General features: G+C 40.8%; 1 protein-coding gene and 1 pseudogene across 1 annotated transcript in view; both read right to left on the bottom strand.

Annotated features, from left to right (window-relative positions):
* The window catches only part of Peli1 (pellino E3 ubiquitin protein ligase 1), a 52,393-nt gene extending 36,453 nt beyond the window's left edge, over positions 1-15,940 (bottom strand). Inside the window, exon 1 of the mRNA XM_075944440.1 lies at positions 15,805-15,940. The gene's annotated coding sequence lies outside the window, so the exon portion shown is untranslated. The remainder of the gene's footprint in view (positions 1-15,804) is intronic.
* Positions 6,432-6,904, bottom strand: LOC142832402 (ATP synthase F(0) complex subunit g, mitochondrial pseudogene; annotated as a pseudogene).
* Positions 15,941-17,227: the final 1,287 nt, after the last annotated feature.

The raw sequence follows: 17,227 nt of genomic DNA, 5'->3' as shown, positions 1-17,227 counted from the left end.
AATATGGAAAGTAATTTTTGATGAAAAAATTACTTGAAGAGGGAGAAAACGCAGGAAATTCTTATGGGTCCTAAGCATGGGAATTTAAGATACTTTTGAAATACCCAAGGGAGGTGTTGGAAACAAATGCATATATAACTCTTGAGCCTAGAAGAGAGAGATGGACTGGAATATAAACCCAATACCAACAGAATTACCTGATCTGGGGAAAGAGTATAGAGAGGACAGGAAAAAGATAGAGAACCTAAAACTAAGGTGGCTAAAGGCTGTAAGACAAGGAAACAATGTTAATATATTTAAAATACTGAAGTGATGAAGTATGACCTTCACAACTGTTTCAAAGGATTACTGAGATTTCAGTTATTATTAGCATCTTTATATACATTATAATCAAGCTTAGAAAGCATGCATTTGAGGAATTAGAGAAATGGCTGTGTGAATGAGAGCTTGCTGCTCTTGCAAAAGACCTGGGAGTTCAGCTCCTGCACCTACATGGAGGCTCACAGACAACTATGGCTTAGGTTCCAGAGTATCCAACACCCTCTTCTGGCTTCTACGAGCAGTAGGCACATACATATGTGGTGTCTATACATGCAAACAGGCAAAACACTCATCATGTAAAATAAGATAAGGAAATAAATCTTGCAAACATTTGAGACATGCTGGTAATTACATTCAAACTCTGTCCCTGACTAGCCACCACTACTACCTATCTCCTATGAACTTTGTGGCTGAGTTATGATCTAATGTAATTAGAAACTAGGATCGAATGCAATTTTCCCAATTGCAACTTCTAGAATTCAGGAGCCTGAGGCAGGAGGACTGCAAGTTTAAGGCCAGCCTGGGTTAAACAGTAAGACCCTGTCAACACACGCACCCACACGTGGCAACAACAAAACCAAGCAAGCAAACAAACAAAAACCATGAAAAATGTATTAGGCACCAGGGAAACAAGAAAACTAAGACTTGACCCCTGCCCTTACAAAGCTATGTAAAACAACTTAAGGTCAACTTAATCTAGTAAAATAGTGTTTGGGCCTCATGGGAGCAAAGAACACACATCCAAGTTTAGGATGTAGGGGTTTAGGTTTGCCTGGTTTAATGATGATGATGATAACAACAACACCCACTCACCGAATTTGCTGAGTTCTTCCCATAATTTGTAGACGCTAGGAGCAAAACATAGTGAATTTAGATCTCTATACACACAGGTATGGCCTACTAAAGTGGATGGGGATGTAGCTAGGCTGGTGAGTGCTTGCCTGGCATGCATTAAGTCCTGGGTTGGCGGTGCTGTCTGTAGTTATAGAACTTGTCAAGGGAAAGAATGAAGATCAAAAATTCAAGATCATCTTGGGCTACAAAGCTCAGGAGGCTACACACAAATAAAGGGGAAGAGAGGAGAAGGAAGAAGAGAGAGAGGCTAGGGTGAAGGAAGGGAGGGAGATTTTACGTGTTACTACAAAGACATTAATCAAACAATAAAGAGGCCCAAGGCCCTAACTTGAGAAGAGTCTCTTGTATACTACCCAAAATGCTTGGTGTAATGGAAAGGCATCAGGCAAAGGAATTTATTTCAAGCAAAGGGACTAACATATGCAGAGGTCCAAAACTACCTTGCAAAGCATAAGAATGTCTTTGTGGTTTAAGCACTGTGGTGGTTTAAATGAGAAATGCTCCCCCATTGGTTTAGGTATTTGAATACTTGGTCCCAAGGTGATGGTACTATTTGAGGAGGTCAGGCACTCTTTTGGAGGTAGAACTTTGCTGGAAGAAGAATATCACTGGGGGCAGGCTTTGAGAGTTTATAGTTCACCTTACTTCCTGTTCTGTTTCCTGTGTGCTGATAAAATGTGACCAGCTAGCTTTCTGTTCCTGCTAACATGCCATGTTGTCTCCACCATGATGGACTCTATTCCTCTAGAACAATAAGTCAAGATAAACCTTTTCTTAAGGGTTTTCTTAAGGTCAGTGCTTTATCACTGTAACAGAAAAGCAATTAATACAAGCATGATAATGAAGGGGAGATTGTAGCTAGAGTAGAGGAGACCACATAAAGACTTTATAAGCCAAGATAATGCATTTGAACAGACATAACAGGAAATGGGAACACAGTGCAGGGGACTGACAAAACTGAGTTTATTTGGCCAGACCCTCGACTTGACAAGCTCAAGGTGTTCCATCTCTTGATCCCACCTGGCCCACTCCAGAGTCTTTAGCTCAGTACACGGTACCACTATCCTACCAGGTCTTTGATCATGCCATCCTCTTAGCCTGAACAATACTGCTCTCTTTAATTAACCGGTGCCTTCGTGTTCCTGACAGCGTACAGACTCAACTCAGAGAGCTCTCTTTTTAGCCAATAAAACACGGGTCCCTTCTGCTGCTCTCTCACAGCAACCTGATCTGTACTGATTTGTACATTTAATTGCTTTTAATATCTCCCTCCCTATTCTGTTATTTTCATTCAGAAAGAATTGCCTGGGTTTGTTTTTGCACTGGTTACCGAACGCTTGCACAGCACTTTCTCAACACACAGGAAAATAACTCTGATAGCAATATGGAGGATGAATGAGAAACATGGTGACTAGGACCAGGGACACCAAATAAAAATAATCATAGCAGAATGCTAATAACAATAAAATTGGTCTCTAATTTCTGAGTATCTGCTTTATGTTTGCTCTGCACTGTGGACTGAACAAAGTGTCTTTATCCCTTTCAGAGCTGGTAGAAAGGTATTTAGATCCTTGAGGTTAAGTAAATCAAGTCAACTGCTCAAGGCAACAGAGCTATTAATCCCATGGAGTAAGGATCTGAATCCAGTTTTCTTCTAGTCAAAGTTTTTGTTATTCTACCCTATCTTTACTGTGAATAATACGCAGAGTGGAAAAAACACCATGATTAATGTGCTATTAGACTGAAGTACGGGGAGTGAGTCCAAAGAACAGTTTAGTAGTGATATAAGAACTAGAGGGAAAGAAACAAGAGCACCTGTAAGACCCCTAAATCCAAAGGCCTTGGAATTACTACTTGTTTTGTAAGTAAAATGTGGCGCATGGCTCACAGTAGTAGCATACCTATAATTTCAACACTTGGGAAGCTGATTTCAAAGCCAACTAGACCATACAGAGAGTTCAAGGCCAGCCTGAGATACTACATAATAATAATAATGTGTTTCAAAAATCCTAAGAAAACAAATAAGAACTTCGGTTCTAGTCAGACACATTGAATGAAAATGTGCATCTTAATATCATCCCCTGGTTTCATATAGTAATATTTGAGAAGTAATGGTATGGTTCCATTAAGTAAATAAAGAAGACAACCACATCACAAGCCAGTCCATAGAGCTAGAACTAAGGCTTTTAATCTCTGGTTTCACGGTTTGTCTACAAACATCATTCTGAACTTCATTTACATGAGGTTCACGCTAGAGAATCTTTAGAACTTGAAATGATTTTAATCAATTTATTGCTAAGTATTTTAATTTGTTCTATCCCTTTTGGTGTCCTGTAAATTTTCTCTAATCTTTCAATATCTTTAATGAAACATTAAACTGCTATCCCTGAATATAAAGAATTCTTAAGTTCGTGTAGTATCAAAGAGTGAATCATGAATATAAAGAGGCATTAGCACAGACTATCTTTACAGAAGCAAATCAGTATAGAAGTGAGACTTCCTATAGGCAGACAATTTGAAGTCATGGAATCTTGAAGCTGAAAGAGACTAAGGCTGAGATGACAGATGGGTGTCATCTAAAGCGCCAACTGTATATTAAATGCTGTATCAAGAAAAGAGTCTGGTTGGGTGCTGCTGTGCATATCTGTAATACAGCACAGCACAGCACCCAGGAAGCTAAGGCAGGATAACCATAAAGTTTGTCCAGGAAACACAACGATCCAGACTCAAAAGGCCAAAAGTCATCTGAAGCTGGTTTGTGATCGACATTTAGTTATAACTTTTATGAGGGGTTCCAAAGAGAACATAAGTACTACAGAGCATGTGACTTCGTAAAGACAAAGAAACTAAGGCTAAGGTGGGCTAAAAGAAATACACAGCAACAAAATAAACAAATCAGAATTCTAGGTCTAACTTTAGGGTTGGGATTTTTATCCAGCACATAATGCCTCTCTTCTCTGATGTATTTATACAATAAAAATGTTCTTTTTATGTAACAGATAATAAAAGTCAAACCAATTAAAATTTAACAGGGAGGGAATACACACCTTTGAAGGTTTTATTAGGCTATTACAGGGTTTGCAATTCTATAATAAAGACATGTTCACATAAGTACATTCAAAGATTTAAATAAAGGTTGAACCTTTAGGTTCTATCACTATGATCAATGAATCTCTGACTCAAACTGTTTCCTGACAATTTCACTTCATGGCAAATTTTCCCATATGACAATTCTTTTTAGAGTTCAGCCGTTATGACTCAGGGCACCTCGGTGCTATGAAAGAGCTTTCAATATAAAGGGTAGGAGGAGAATGAGGGGCCTACTGAATCATTAACAGCCTACACAGTTATGAAACCCAGCAAATCCTTTTTGGAAACCATTTTCAAAGCAACTTTAGGAGGCAAATTCTGGTGAAAGCCTTATTAAAAGACTGGTCTTTAAGAGATGATTTATATACAAGAAAACCTCTAATTTGTTTAAAGAACACACAACTGGGAATTTTCAGCAGAAGCATTTTCTCTTTGAATGTCACATCTTTTTTGATTTGGTATCACTAAGTCAGTGTATGCCCTACGTTCAACAGTTTAAGAGCCTCCTCAACATCTGTCACAGCTCTCGGGTAAACTGCAAGAACTAGTTCAAAGACTGAATCACCCTGCTTTATGTGAAAGTTACAGTAAAGCAGTGAGCCCATGTAGAGTGTTCTGATGCGGGGAGTCTACATACAGACAAGGTTGTGGTTTCTAATTACAACAACCACTACTTTACAAAGACATATCTCAACACATTTTCTCATGAATAATAAACTTAATTAGGTTTGTAATTTGGATGCTCTTGTCCTTTTATGTTAAATGCACAGAATGGCAATGAGAACAATCTGAAGAAAACCCCTCATGCTAACCATAGCCTGAAATGAAGAAAACTACTGCCCAGTACTCACACTTCACTAATCTGCCATAAACACAGAGGAACTGAAGTACTAAGGATAGTGTCTGCCAGGAATCAGGAATACAGCACTGAGGTTTGGAGAACCAACAAAGCACCTCCTAATGGTTCCACTTACTATTAAAAAATAAAACTAAACTTAATTGAGCCTTCAAAAAAATTAATCCCACTTATATGTTGAAAACTATAATAAACAACTAGGAAACATCAAGGCCAATCAACCACTTTTCACTTCATTCTTGTGGAAGGAAGGTAGAAACTTATCACATTACCCATCTTCTCCTATCTTTTGCTTGAATATGAGGAGAAAACGCAACAACGGAAATCCAGACAATTCTCTCCTAAGGTCACCTCAAATTATATTATTATAGTGCTAATTAAGGCTCCAATTGTTTCACATTTTGGAAAAGACAACAAATACTAAGAGCAGAAAATACCCTTTGAAATTCCACTCAGCTATTAATTCTGCTACCAACTGTTGCTCTAACAACATATAGTTCCTACCTGAATGTAGTATTAATTTATGAAGCTTCCAATTCAGTATGCCTATTTCGGTTTCCCTTATTGATCTAAAAAATCTACATCCCACAGGTCAAATAGTTGTATCTCTGTGTCTGACAGAATATACCACGTTACCAGATACACATTTAAAAAAAAAAAAAGAAGCAAAACAAAGGCAAAGATAAGAAGTTAAAAAGGAACAGGTTAAGGCAGAAACAGGAAATTGCTACATAGTTACCCTTTATTGCCTTTTTTTTTTTTTACAAGTGAATCAAAGACAGCTTTTACAACTTTTAGAGTTAACATAAAGCCCAAGAATTAAACATAGGCTGCTCTGTATTTCATGCTAGCACAGTGGTGTTTAAAATACATTAATTAATCCATCCATTTTAATCCATCCATCCTCACAGTATGTTTACATAAGGACTGAGTCTGGGTATTTATACACACACACATATATACGCATAAATAAATACACACACACACACATATATATTACATTTCTAACAATTTACAGAAAATATCTTAAGACAGGGTTTTGCTAAAGTACTCTTAATACAGCTGGGCATGGTGGCCAATGCCTTTAGTGCCAGCATTCCAGAGGCAGAGGAAGGCAGATGTCTGTGAGTTCAAGGCCAGTCTGATCTATATAGTGAGTTCCAGAACAGCCAGGGCTAAATATAGAGACTCTATTTCAATCAATCAACCAACCAACACTAATAACGTATTCCCTTTTCTTTAATCTGACAGGCAGTATTTATCCAGATGGCAGTCACAACACATGTGGTTAGAACATTCAAATAAGAACTCAAATAAGATCCACTGTTAAAGATTGGTCTTCAAACATCATAGCTATGATGCCACGTTTGCTTATGATCTTTCTGATGTAAAACCACATCCACAACTCAGTGGCCACCAAACCATTCTGCAGTTTCCTTAACTGTAAGCTGTTTGAAACTACCAGTTTAGTACTTTGAATTATTTTTTTTTTCACACTCCCAATAGTTGTAGGAGTTCAGCAGAGGTTGGAGGAACCAGCTCAGTCTTGGCATAGTGCCAAAATGTGGTCAATCAAGACTTTGACTAAGTCATGGCAATGTTTACTGGCACCAGAGCCTTGTCTGAGAAGTTACTGATGAACTTGGTCATGGTCTAAGGTGAAAGGTTCATTTCCCAGAACCCATAAAGTATTCTTAATACAGATGTGTATTTGTAATCTTAATGGCTATAATTAAAGTTCACAAATTCTGATTATTGCCATTAAATTCTAAAAAATATGAATGAAAAGACAACAAATACTAAGAGCAGAAAATACCCTTTGAAATTCCACTCAGCTATTAATTCTGCTACCAACTGTTGCTCTAACAACATATAGTTCCTACCTGAATGTAGTATTAATTTATGAAGCTTCCATAAATTAATACTACATTCCTCTATCATTTCACATAAATAGAAAAATGTAGTCTTTATTAAATTATCAAATAAGTTTCATTTCTCAGGTTGGAAACACTGACTGTAGGAAGTACAAAGATTAATTTTCCAAAATTAATAATATCTACATATATTAATAATATCTACATTGTCCTATACACAAATTTCTAAAAATCTCTAATCAAGAGTTTCTGGACATTTAAACATTTGGGTAAGATCCGTTTTTTTTTTTCAGCCTATGGTTGGAGTGCTCATAAGGTCCAGGGATGACCCAATACTATTATTCTGCTAAAATGGCATAGGATCCAATGGCCATCTAAATTAATACCTCCATACCCATAGACTAGGGCAGCTCTCAGACCTCATCAGAGAAGTTTCTTTGTGCAGGTACAGCAGTTAATACAGAAACTCACAATTTGTCAAAGTGCAAAGAATAAATGTCAGTGGAGTGCTCAGTCACAAATGGAGCATCTGTATCATGTGTCTCCTCCACTGCACAAGAGGGGCAGAAAGATTTTAAGAGCCATGAGTCAGGAGGGACTGGAGCGAAACTGTGTTCTGGACTTGACAGGGCAGATGTGCTCACGAGCTCACAGCAGCTACAGCTGTCTGCAATTGATCAAGCCAGTCAACATTCTAACATGGAAGGAGACCCAAGGGGTTCATGAGCCCCTCATGAACATGGATTCTAGAAAAGAGAGAGTTTTTAAAGGGTGTGACCCCTCACCCACGATCATATGGACAGCACAAGCTGGACTGGATGTTTTGTTTTTTAAGATGAGTTGGAGATGGGGTGAGGTAGATGTGGGAGGAGTGAGAGAGAATAATGTTCAAAATACATTGAATGAAAATGCTCAAGGAATTAATAAAAGTATTAAAGGATCTATTTTTTTTCTATAGTTCTAATATTGAAGATTCAACTTTATTTCTCAGTAGATCTGAGAAATTAAGCATGAATACACAATTTGTGATTCAGACTCATATTCCACATGTACATGTGCGGAGGCCAGAGGTTGATGTAGGTGTCTTCTTCAATTGCTCTCCTTCTCGTTTTTGAGACAGTCTCTTCAAGAGCCTGGAGCGTGCCTTTCAGCAAAGCTGGCTTAGCCAGTGAGCTACAGAGAGCTTCCTGTTTCCACCTCTGCAGTGCCGGGGACTACGGGTACATGCCACAGGTTAGGCTTGCGTTACATGGGTGCCAGTCTGACTGAGCCATCTCCCAAGCCCCACATTCATCTCGTGACATTATACCTGTCAGTCTTCCAGTTCCCCAGTTGTATGCCACAGCAACTAGAAAGTTCCACAATTTTCCTACACTTTCAAGTTCAGTCTTTTGTTAATGAATGCATTTTATTTTACCTTTTACTAACTGGTCACCATTAAATGTACTGTTTAGTCCTAAATACATGATACATGTGAAATTTACCTGCAACAACTGTTTTTGAGTAAAACATTTAAGAAATGGACATAGTCACGTGTGTATATCTGTTTTAATATTTAGAACATAAATATCCAAACAAGTTTACTTTCACATTCAGAGTTATACTCATCCAAATGCTGTAATTGTTCAGAACATTATTAAACCCCTCAGATCATGGGTGGATTTAATTTTTAGAAATAGTATCTGCCTTCTCAGAGTGGATGTGGTGTTTAGAAATAGCCTCATATTACTTCCTATTTTTCTCTTGTCAAAATCCCTATCTGAAAAATAAAATGAAGTAACCTATAGCTAATAAGCCTTCTTTCCTCAAAAACAAGGAGTCAAAGAATTAATACAAAATAATGAACTATTTTCATGTGTGGCTGTCAGACAGGCTTTTAAAGCAATTAAAAAACCTTCTAAAACTATTCTGAGCAATCTTCATATTGATGAATATGATTTTCATAATGGCTAAAGACTATATATACAAACACACACACACACACACACACACACACACACAGGAACAATTAAAGCAAGGATGGAGAGCGAGCCTTATACTTTTTACTATTCTCACATTATCTCCTGACTATGTCTGTACATACATGCATAGTCATAGTCACATATGTGCAGGTACATGTGGAGGCCAGAGACTGACATCAAGAGTCTTCCTCAATTACCCTCTTCTTTTACATACTGAGCAAGAGTCTTTCACTTGAACTCAGAGCTTGTTGACTCAACTAGTCTAACTAACCAGCTTGTTCTGGGGATCTAGTCTCTGCCTCACAAATGTTAAGATTAAAGACAGGCCAACATGTTTGCCCAGCATTGATATGGGCGCCAACTCCAGACTTCTTACTCGCACAGTAAGCACTAAAACCACCGAGCCCGCTCCAGGCCTACTCTCATACTCATCGTCTCTCTGCAGTCCAGGGCCATTGCAGCTCAGGGTCACTGTACCTGCTGCCCCCCCTTATCAAGCATGTCTGACAAGATTAGTCTTGCACTCTTACATCCCAAAGCCTTCACTCAAATATTTATCATTATATCGATAAATGTATGTATATAATTACTTTGATCATAATCTCCTTCCATCTTCCCATTGAACCCCTTCTTTCCAGCAAGTACCTTTCCTACTTTTCTATCTTCAGGGTTTATTTTTTGGGGAGACCCACTGTATTTAGTCAAATTACTTAGATAAATATGGGTGTGGTGTAATTATTTACTTGACCAAGAGCAATGTATCATGATTACACCATTGAGAAACGATTCTTCCCTCCCCCAGCAATCACTAACTGCCTATATAGTTCCTTGGGGAGGATGGGGCCTTACGAGTCCTATCACCATCTATAATGAACACTGATGGGCTCAACTTTGTGCAGACAGCCATTGCTACTATGAGTTCATGGTGCAACCAACATGCCAGGTCCAGAACGCAGCTTTAGCAGCACTGATTTCCATCTCCCAGCACTCGCATTCATTGTACCCTTGTTTAACAATGCTTCCTAAGCCTTACAGGAAGTGATACAGATGTCCTCATCCAGGGACCAGGTTCAGGGTACCTGGGATGAACTATTTCTATGTGGTAGGCTTATAAAACAACCTGAAAGTGGCTGGTTACCACTTTAACAGTTATGCCACCATTGTCCCCGTGGGCACATCTTAGCTGGCAGGTTGGAACTGCAGATCACATGGTTCACAGCTGCTTTAAGATCCCTGACGACTTTTCTTCACTAGAAGCCAAATAGCACTTTCTAGCACTGGGAAAGCTGGTCAGCAGGGAGGAAGCTTTGCGCTCAGTTCGGAGCGGCTTCTCTATGTTCTGCAACCAAGGTATGTGGTCTTATCTAGTTCTGGAGGGTAACCAAGGGCAACTGACTGTAGCCTATATTGTTTGGGGGTCCTTTGGGGCTTCCATGACCAATAACTCATAAGGTGGTATCCCACACCTGAAATGGGATTTTTATTTAATAATGTAAGACTTCTGGGAAGAGCATCATTCACCTATACAGAATAACTCCCTAAATGAAGTCTTTCTTAATGATCCTCTATCTTCCGCTCTCTCTACGGTCCTTCTACTACGTCCCTGATATATTTCCATGTGTACAAAATTTTTATGTATTACACAAAAGTAGAAAGAATATATGAGGTTTCTTGTATCTATCTGTATGGCATCTATCCCCAACCATTTTCAATCTAGGCCAATTACATACCATCAATGTTTTCCCCTTTTCAAATAATTTAAAACAAACAAAAAAATCCAGACATCCTATTTTTGGTTCATGCACATTTGTATCATTTGTATATAGGTGTGTACACCTATGTTTGGAGGCCAGAGTTGACATAGAATATGGGCCTTTAGCTTTTTGTTGTTATTGTTGTTTGGTTTTTGGTTCCACCTTTTTAGATATTCTCCACTAAATCTTTGATTCAGCTACACCGGCTGGCTATCAAGTCCCAGGCATTGTCCTGTCTATGGTGACTCCATGCCAGGCTTTTTACATGAATGCACAGAACAAACTCAGGTTCTACTACAAAACAAGAAGCACTTTACTGACTATGCATCTCAACAGCCCCTAGAAATTATATTTCATTAACTATTCCTACAAAGTAAAGATTTGTATCATCACACCTTAAAAGAAAAACTGACAATTCTTCTTCATTAAAAATTCAGAGTCTCAACTATCTGTATTTTGTTTTGTTTTGTTTTTTCGAGACAGGGTTTCTCTGTAGCTTTGGTGCCTGTCCCGGAACTAGCTCTTGTACACCAGGCTGGCCTCGAACTCCCAGAGATTCGCCTGCCTCTGCCTCCCGAGTGCTGGGATTAAAGGCGTGCGCCACCACCGCCCGGCTCCAGATATCCTTTTACAGTTAACTTGCTCAAAGCACCATTCAATGAAAGTCCATTTATTACATTTGGCAGAGAGCCCTCCAAAGGCAAATTTAAATCTTAGTTTCTTCGTCTGTTCTTACTTTCTGCCATTTATGTCTGAAAGAAACATGATCATTTCTCTCTTGAAACATGAAATATTTTTAAATGTTTAATTTTGGTGGTGTTGGGGTTTGAACCTATGGCCTCATAGATACTAGCAACCACTAAGCAAGACCCTCAGTGTGCTCATTCATTTTATTGTGCTTGTGATTATGATGTAAAACAGCAGTTAGGGCGATATCAACTAGACAGCACTTGACACAGAAAAAGTACCCAGTGTACATTGAATAAATTATTTGACATTCATGTCAAAGTCTAGTGGCAGTAAGTGGAACCTAGACCCCCTGCTTTCTAAACACAGCAGCACATCAAGCAGTCACTATTAAGCAATCAGAATTGGGTAGAAAACATGTATTTATTTTTATTGCTTGCTTTAATGCCCTTAGAAGTGTACATCTACTTCTAAAACAAGAGCTGACCATACTTTGTATGTTGAAATTCAGCAGGAATGCAGTATAATAAGTTAGAGTGTTTAAGTGTGTTTAAATATTTCTTGGTTTATTCTAGATAGTTGGGCAAGGAAGAACAAACTGTAGCAAAAACAACGAAGAAGATGAAGACAAAGAAGGAGGCAGAAAATTATGGGAAACTAGAGATACTACATATTTTTACAGTTAGCCACATCCCAAGAGGTTCATTACAAAATAAAAGCAACAACAAATGCTTTGAAAAGGAAGTAAATTCCATGTGTGTTGGATTAATTTTTAACTACACAAATGGTCAAGATTAACTGGCAGATGTCAGGATTTTCTCATTTACAGGCATAAGTACATTCTATTTTTCTAAATGGTATTGTGAGGTGTAATATTACAGGATACAAGAGCTACAAGAGACTTCAGCCAAGCCTAATGATCTGAATTTAATCTCTGGCCCCACGCAGTGGAAGAGAACCAAAGTCCATAGTTGTCCTCTGGCATCTACCTGTACGGAAAAGCTTCTGTGGGTGGGTAACAGACGGGCATCTTCCACACACACAAAAATAAAATGAAGAACCCTGTTTGTCTGAAGTAGAGCTTGCTGTAGCATCATCATCATCATCATCTAAAACAGCCTGTGCAATGTTCTGAGAGAACTACTTAGTCTACCAAAAGATTCCAATCTTCCAGAATGGAGCACCCCTAGGGAGGCTAAGGAGGATTTTCTGTTCAAGGATAAGGTGTCAAGGATTCGGTGGGCTACAAGGCAAAATCTTATTGGGGTGGGGGATCGCCTAAAAACAAACAAACCTATAAATCCCCTGACATTCACTCAAGAAATTTCACGCTTTTTCTCTTTACCATAAACTCGTTTCACCAGCACAAAAATTACTTAAGAATTTCCTAAGTATAATATGCTAGCCAGTATTTCCAACTATTGATCTACTTAAAATAACACAAAAAAGACTAAGAGAGGACTTGAAATCACATCCAGATCTTTGAATGACCCGTACCTGTTTTAAGGTCCCACATATTAGTGTGTGGGCTGAGGGAGACTCTGTCTAGCAGAGGTCAAACTTTAACAAAGACAAACAACAAAGTGTAAAAACTCTACCACAATGTCTAATAAGAAACTCTAGAACAACGCAAATCATCTGAAAGCATGCTTTTATTTACTCTTCTGTAACATGAGTGGAGGGTTTCCTAGAAACGGAAAATGCTATGTGTAAGTCACTGTCTGGGGCTTCAACTAAAATTTGGTTGAATTATTTATAAATGTTTTCAGGAATCTTTACTATTGTACTTCCTAAAATCTTTGTCAGTTTTCCTTACCTATTAATTTTCCTTCTTCCAATGGCTTTTCTTAGAATATGCTTTATGTTTCTCAGTTAAAATTATAACTGGAATAAAATATTTTTTCTCCAAAATGACTCCCAAAACCACCTCAAAGGCCATTTACAACGCTTTAACATAATCTGTGTGTGAGAGAGAGGGAGAGATCTCTGTAAGTCTGACTGAAGGGATAGGGCCTATTTTACCATTCCACGGGAAATGTATACACATGCTGGACAGTTTCCAATGCTGTCTTGGCTGAAAGCGTCTCTTACCTACAGAAGCTTCTATCTGCAAACCTGTTCAATGGCAGAACTCTACAGCCCTTTACAGCTCTCCACTGCACCGTCACAACGGGGCTCGCTCTAAATCAAAGGACTCAAAACACAACTGACATTTTGAAAGGGAAAAGGAAGTTGAAACTAAGGTAAATGGAAACATTCGGAGGCTTCCCCCTGAAACCTGCCTCAGTAGCACTATTTCCTGCCCCATATTTTTTGGCCATCTGTTTTAAAAGTTTCCCAAAGAGCTTGAGAAACCTGCAAAGCCAAAATTCGCTTACTTCCTCCTCTGGACTCCTGGGATCGGGCTGAGCAAAGGCACTGTTAGTAGTTCCCTTAAAAGTACAAATGGCCCTGAAAAATCTGGTTGGTAAGTACCATGGAAAAAGTTCAAAATAAGGTTACTTAAATGCCAATTTTAAGGAGCACATAAATAACCCCCAAATATGCAACTAAGATGGATTTTCAGTTTACTGTTTCAAGTCAATAAACAGAACAATGCTTCTATTACACTAAAAACCTAGGTGTAAGTTTCCTCCTTAAAAGCTTAAAGTTGAGACGCTCTAACCATAACATGCAATCTTCCACACACTTAACAGTCCCATTTTCAAATTGTTAAATGTATCATCCGTCAACAAACTTCAGAAACTGGATAGGTTGGAGAACAGGGAAGAAAACAAGGTCTCACTTTCATTTTCTGACACACCCACCAGATTAAAACCCAGGGGCTGCTATACATTACAAAATTAAATTATCCAAGTGAAAATACTGCTACTACAGTTCTGAGTCTCACACAACTGAGGAAAAGAACTTGTAGAAATAACATTTGATTTATACTTTTCACATCTTCCAGTCAGCACCAAAATACTTTAAAACCTACCGGGATTAACTGCCCTCTATCTACTACAGATGTGAAAAGAAGATTAACTGCCCTCTATCTACTACAGATGTGAAAAGAAAACAACAACAGAAACTTATCTGTTGTATTTAGACAACCAGGAGGTTTCAAGTATGTGTATCTGAGGACTCTGAGAAAATATTTTCGGTTACCTGCAAAAACGTATCATAAACCGAAACCGAAGATTTTGAGGAACTGCACCCTTTCCATAACTCAAAAACTTTAAACCCACACTACTAGGCAAACTCAGTCCCACGCGAAGACAAGACAATGTCCTATCTGTCACAAAAGTACCTGCTCCGAAGACACACACACAAAGACGTTCTACTAAGTAAGTAAAGAGCCTCTGACCCCAAACAGACAGCCTACTGATACACAAAAGCTCCAATTCTCGGTATGATCAAGCGTCCTATGGATGAGGTGCTCAATAATAATTGGTAAGGGGAACTATTGGGGCTCGAACCACAGCGCAAAACGCTGTGTTTAGTGACTACAACGTGTTAAACGTAGGCTAAGCAGAAACTATCCCCTCCTCTCCTCATTGCTCTCCGACTTCCTAAGAGTCCTGCACATATAGACATAATAGATGGCGAAGTGAGTTTATGGCGTTGAGTATCTTCACCAGTCGGAAGATTTTCCAGAAACTCCTTTGAGGTTTTAAGATTCAAACACTATTTTAAAGGAATTATTGTCTCAACTACCTAACAATTACCCAGGCTTCCTTCAGACTTCACTTAACCTGTAAGTAAAATGAGCATCTTTAACTTTTCCACAGGGCATTTAGAGAATGAGTTATTACTCATAAACGCTTTCCGAGCCTCAGACACCAGGCGCGGTACATCAAGCGTATCCATCAATTTGAGGGCTTTCTGGACCTCAGTTTACCCACTTAGGGAAACGGGCTTGGCAAGGGCCCGGGAGGCGGGATTAATTAATGTTTTTAAAACGCTCGGAGATCCAAAGATGAAAGGAAATGTGAGAGGCACACAGAGATGATGACAATAATCATAACAATAAAAAGAATGACTAACTTGGAAGTCTGCGTTATGTAAGGAAGCAGAAGTTAACCAGATTCACACAAACAAAAGAAAAGCCCACCGCCCCTTTGTTCCCCTTCCACTTGGCCGGCCTGCAGCCCGGCCGCGGGACCGAGAACCGGGCAGCTAGCCGGCCCGGGGCTCGCAGCCGCCGCGCGGCCGCTCCAGCCGTGGGGGGAGGGCGCTCCGGGCAGCTCCTCACAAAGGCGCTTCCTCCCACAGCGCGGGATGCGGCGCCGCAAACTCCGCTCCCCGCCGCCTCCCCGCGGGCGGCCGGGCGCGCGCATAGCCGCGCCGCCACCGGCACAGCCTCGGAGGAAGTTCCGCGCCGCCGGGCCCCCGCGCCCCCTTCCCCTCGCCAGCGCCGCACTCACCGGACGACGGCTGGGGGCCGGAACGCCAGCTCGGCCCGCCGCGAGGAGCCGGAGCGCCGACACCAGGGGCGCGGGGGCGGCGCGAGCACCGGTTGAACGCAGGCACCCGCGGAGCCCGCCGCCTTCCCGCCAGCCGCCGAGCCCCGCGAGGCCGAGTGGAACGCCGAGCCGAGCTGAGAGCCGAGGAGCGCGGACCGGAGAGAGGCGCGGGCCCGCTTTGTGGTGAGCCTTCCCCGGGCTGCAGGCAGATCCGGTGGCGCCGCACAGCCGCTGCAGCCGCTGCTCCTGCTGCTGCTGTTCCTGCTGCTGCTGCTCCCGCTGCTGGTGCTGGCGCTGGAGAGGAGGCGGCGGCGGCGCCCCCAACGGTCCCTCCGCCTCTAACCGCCTTTGGGTCACTGACACACACTGGGAGGGAGGGGAAGGGACTAGTGGGAGGGCGGGGCACAAGAGGAGGGGGCAGGGCCACATCGGGAGGCGGTGCCGAGGAGGTTCTTGGGAGCTGTAGTTCTTCGACTGAGAGAAAAAAACGTCTATTGTGGGGGCGCCTACGGCTCGCTCTGTTGCGCATGCGTAAGGGCATTGGGGCGGGGACTGTTGCCATGGTCACTGGTTCACTAAGCCTGAAGGTTCAGTACTGTAGTTGACTAAACAAGGCTGGTCTTGTGTCTTTGGTGCCATCGGGTTCGGGCCCTTAGCCAGTCTCTCCTGCTTCGCCCCACCCCCAACAACTAGCCTCACCACTTTCAAGTGCCCAGTGAAATCTCACTTCCTCCCGACATGGCAGTCTCCCTGGCTGGTCAGATTTCTTCTAGAAATCATAAATACCCCTTGCCTTTGCCTCCTTCAAGTGAATTAATTACACAAGACACTAGGTCTACTTGTTCTTAGCATTTTAACAATTAAGTTATAAAACGGTTAGGAGCATGGCCATTAACAGAATCGCATGATTGGTTTGCTCAGCTAGTTACATTTAACTTTAGTCCAGGCAAAGGTGAAGGTCAGCATTAATAATATCGTTTGATCATTGTAATGCGACTTGCTCATCTTAAGAAATCTATAATTCTTCAGACATCCAGATTCCATACATAGAAGTTCAAAAGGTAAGTGCAGAGTCTAAGACATTTCAGTGTACATATTAGGCAATTTTCCTTTGGTAACAAGAAACCTGAACCACGGTCTGGGTATGTTGTTGGGCTGCTCAGCTAAGCCTACACCCATTCTAGTTGCCCAGGTATGTATATGTGGTGGTGGTGGCGAGAAGTGTGGAGATAGCCAGGACAATGCACTCCTCCAAAGGAGCTGGGTTCAATTCCCAACACCCGTGTGATGACTCACAAGCATCTGGAACGTCAGTCCCAGGGAAGCCTTTACCATCTTTTGGCCTCATCAGTACATAATGCAGGCAAAACACCTATATTTAAAA

This window comes from Microtus pennsylvanicus, chromosome 12, assembly GCF_037038515.1.
Source record: "Microtus pennsylvanicus isolate mMicPen1 chromosome 12, mMicPen1.hap1, whole genome shotgun sequence".
NCBI classification, from domain to species: Eukaryota; Metazoa; Chordata; class Mammalia; order Rodentia; family Cricetidae; genus Microtus; species Microtus pennsylvanicus.
The sequence above is the reverse complement of the archived record's forward strand: the minus strand, read 5'-3'. Positions and strand labels throughout refer to the sequence as shown.